Consider the following 4,482-nt stretch of genomic DNA (forward strand, 5'->3'; position numbering starts at 1 on the left):
CAAAGAACTGGATTTTACTTGCTGGAAGCCAGTTCAGCTCTTCACAGGCTGAACCTAAGTGTCTTTTTTTTTTTTTTTTTTTTTTAATATGGTTGTTTGTTTTGGGCTTCAGCTTCCTGCAGTATCAGTTTCTGTCAGACCAGTTTGTTAAAAAAGCACTTTGAGTAAATACCAGAGGCCAGGATGAAACTAAAATAGGGAGACTTAAAAAAAATGTTTTGTTTTTATAGAACTTGAGTTTAATTCCCTCTCAGGGTTAAACAAAGTTCTCTTCAGAATAAATACTGCCCATCGGCTGAGAAGGAGTTTCAGAACTGGGAGAGAAGAAGCAGTAGTCTTGGAATTGGAGACCGGACCCTGAGGCACGGGAGGCACTAGATTGCATCTACAGGCTTTCAAACACCAAGAAATAAAATAGAGGAGCTGTGCTTTTTGTTGTATGCTAGCTGTGTCCCTGAAAAGTTATGTGAAAAATTCCTAAACAGATTCCTGTTCACAATTCGATAGACAAGTTCACTGAAGGAACCTTCCCAGATGGTTTTATAAAACGAGGTCCCTGCAGGGCAAGGACTAAGGTGAGGCAAGTAAGCGGAGGTCCAAAAATTCAGTGATCAAGATGAACAATAATGCAGTATTTTACCAAATCAAAATTAATGCAAAAAATCCAGGATGAACAAATTATCATTTTTCACAGAAAGGCAGGATCTGTCTTTACACACAACTTGTAGATGTGACTAAGTTAAACATTTTGAGAGGAAGTACTCGTCCTGCACTAAATACAGTGAGCCCTAAATACAGTCATTTGTATCCTTATAAGATAGATCTATAGAGAAGATGCAGACATATAGAGCAGAAAGCAACATGAAGACAAAGAAATTTGGAATGATGCGGCCACAAGCACAGAAATGCTAGGGCAGTCCCCAAGGGCCTCTGGAGGAAGTGCAGTCGTGCTGACATCTTAATTTCAGACTTCTGACCTTCAGAACCGTGAGACAATAACTTTCTGTTATATGAAGCCAACCAGTTTGAGATCGATTTTTTACAGCAGTCTTAGGAAACAAATACAAATAGTGTTGCTTATATTCTCCCACCATCCCACATAAGTACTTTTGTTTTATTTTTTAAATTGGATGAGTGTTCTTTAATTGAAAGCTCTTTAGGTTATCTCCCCCAGAAGACTCAGACACAAATATGTGGGGATCCTGGGCTGAGACACTAAACCAAGTAGTAGCCACCAAACCCCTCTTGAAAGCACATCTCTCCTCTGCATAAGCTTGATCCATTTGTTTCTTCTTCCTATAGGAAGAGTTCTCTCCAAAGTATTCCTCAGCCTTGCATGGAAGTCATGGAGACTTCAGATGGCTCCCCCTCCCCCCACCAACTCACATGGTACATGAAGATCTTGTTGATGGAAGAAGCTTGGACTCAAATTGGAAATAACATGGATACACAGACATGTGTACACACAGTGTACAAAACTTGTCTGCCAGGGTTTCTAATGGATTCAAATGCATATGGAGAGCAGGGCAAACTTTTCTTTTTATTAAAAAAAAATTTTTTTTAACGTTTATTTATTTTTGAGACAGAGAGAGACAGAGCATGAACGGGGGAGGGTCAGAGAGAGGGAGACACAGAATCTGAAACAGGCTCCAGGCTCTGAGCTGTCAGCACAGAGCCCGACGTGGGGCTTGAACTCACGGACCGCAAGATCATGACCTGAGCCAAAGTCGGCCGCTTAACCAACTGAGCCACCCATGTGCCCCAAGCTTTTCTTTTTAGAGGGCATAGTGTAAGATTCCACTACAAATTGAATCCCAATTGCCTTTCAGTTTCTTGAAACAGTCTGCATTGCCTGAACCATTCCTTCCTCAATTTCAAGAAGCTTAAGACTCTGTTGTGAAAATCTTTTTTTACATTGACAATTTGTATTGTAGTATATTCTTCACCTAGAGAACAAGTTAGCTCAGAGTGCAGCAATTTTTAAATAAAGGTATGCCCCAAGCCACAGTTTAGGATGATGCACTTTTGAGTGCTCTAGGAAATTCCCAAATAAAACATTGTATTTACAAAAACATAATTGTTCTGGGCAGCATGCCCAGTGTAAATTTACTCTTAACAAAATAATTTTTAAAAAACTACTGGAAAAGAAGTTAACTTTTTGAATACATTAAAGCGATTCAAAAGTATGAAAGGGTATAACATGAAAATGTCCTCTCATTTCTACCCTCCTGCTGCTCAGTCTCTCTCCTTAATATTTAGTTTGCTTGTTCACAGGAAACAGAGAGACAATTTGTTTCTCATTGTACTTCCAGAGATGTGTTCTGTACAAATGGTAGCATCCTACAGATACTTTAAAAACTTTTTAATTGAAGTATAATATACATAAAGTGCATGAACCTGAATAACTAATCAAAAAACTCCCAAGAAACAAAAGTCCAGGACCAGATGGCTTCACATGTGAACTCTACCAAACATTTAAAAAATAGTTAATACCTATTCTTCTCAGACTATTCCAAAAAATGGAAGAGGAAGAAAAAGGTCCAAATTCATTCTATGAGGCCAGCATTACCCTGATACCAAAACCAGATATATAGAAACCATCAAAGACAAAAAACTTATTAGAACTGATACATGAATTCAGTAAGCTCACAGGCTGCAAAATTAATGTACAGAAATCTGTTGCATTTCTATACACTAATAATGAAGCAGCAGGAAGAGAAATTAAGAAAACCATTCTATTTACAATTGCATCAAAAATAATAAAATACTTAGGAATAAACTTAACCAAGGAGGTGAAAGACTTGTACTCTGAAAACTAAAACACTGATGAAAGCAACTGAAGATGACACAAAGAAAAGGAAAGGCATTCCATGTTCATGGATTGGAAGAACAAATGTTGTTAAAATGTCGACACTACCCAAAGCAATCTATATATTTAATGCAATCCATATCAAAATACCAACAGCATTTTTCACAGAACTAGCACAAATAATCTTGAAATTTGTATGGAATCACAAAAGGCCCCAGATAGCCAAAGCAATCTTGGAAAAGAACAAAACTGGAGGTATCACAACCCCAGTTATCAAGACATACTATAAAGCTGTAGCAATCAAAACAGTATGGTACAGGCACAAAAATAGACACATAGATCAGTAGAACAAAACAGAGTCTGGAAGTAAACCCATAATTATATGGAAAATTAGTTTTCAATAAAGAAATCAAGAATATGCCAAGGGAGGGGCGCCTGGGTGGCGCAGTCGGTTAAGCGTCCGACTTCAGCCAGGTCACGATCTCGCGGTCCGTGAGTTCGAGCCCCGCGTCAGGCTCTGGGCTGATGGCTCAGAGCCTGGAGCCTGTTTCCGATTCTGTGTCTCCCTCTCTCTGCCCCTCCCCCGTTCATGCTCTGTCTCTCTCTGTCCCAAAAATAAATAAACGTTGAAAAAAAAAAATTAAAAAAAAAAAAAAAAAAAGAATATGCCAAGGGAAAAAGTCTCTTCAACAAATGGTTTTGGGAAAACTGCGCAGCTACATTCAAAAGAATGAAACTGGGCCACTTTCTCACACCAAACACAAAAATAAACTAAAAATAGATTGAAGACCTAAATGTAAGACCTGAAACCATAAAAATCCTAGAAGAGAGCACAGGCTGTAATTTCTCTGACATTGGCAGTAGCAACATTTTTCTAGATATGTCTCCTGAGGCAAGAGAAACAAAAGCAAAAATAAACTATTGGGACTACATCAAAATAAAAAGCTTCTGCACAGCCAAGGAAACAACCAATAAAATTAAAAGACATTTGAATGGGAGAAGATATTTCAACTGATATATTCAGTAAAGAGTTAGTATCCAAAATATATAAAGAATTTATAAAACTCAACACAAAACCCCCCAAATAATCCAATCAAAAATGGGCAGAAAACATGAATAGGTATTTCTCCAGAGAAAACATACAGATGGTCAGCAGACACATGAAAAGATGCTCAACATCACTCATCATCAGGGAAATGCAAATCAAAGCCACAATGAAATGTCACCTCACACCTGTCAGAATGGCTAAAATAAAAAATTCAAGAAACCAACACGTGTTGATGAGGATGTAGAGAAAAAGGAACCCTCATGTACTGTTGGTGGAAATGAAATTTGGTGCAGCCACTGTGAAAAATAATATGGAGTTTCTCAAAAAATTAAAAATTGAATTACTGTATGATCCAGTAATCTCACCACTGGATATTTATCCAAAGAATACAAAAGCACTAATTTGAAGGGATATATGAATCCATATGTTTATTGTAGAATTATTTACAATAGCCAAAGTATGGAAGCAGACCAAGTCTCCATTGATAGATGAATGGATAAAGAAGATATTTATATATATATACTATATGTGTGTGTGTATACACACACACACAAACACATAAATTACATATATATATATATATATGTAATTTATGAAATAAAAGAAAGATAAAAGGAGACATATA

Source organism: Leopardus geoffroyi, chromosome B1 (genome assembly GCF_018350155.1).
Source record: "Leopardus geoffroyi isolate Oge1 chromosome B1, O.geoffroyi_Oge1_pat1.0, whole genome shotgun sequence".
In the NCBI taxonomy this organism is placed as follows: Eukaryota; Metazoa; Chordata; class Mammalia; order Carnivora; family Felidae; genus Leopardus; species Leopardus geoffroyi.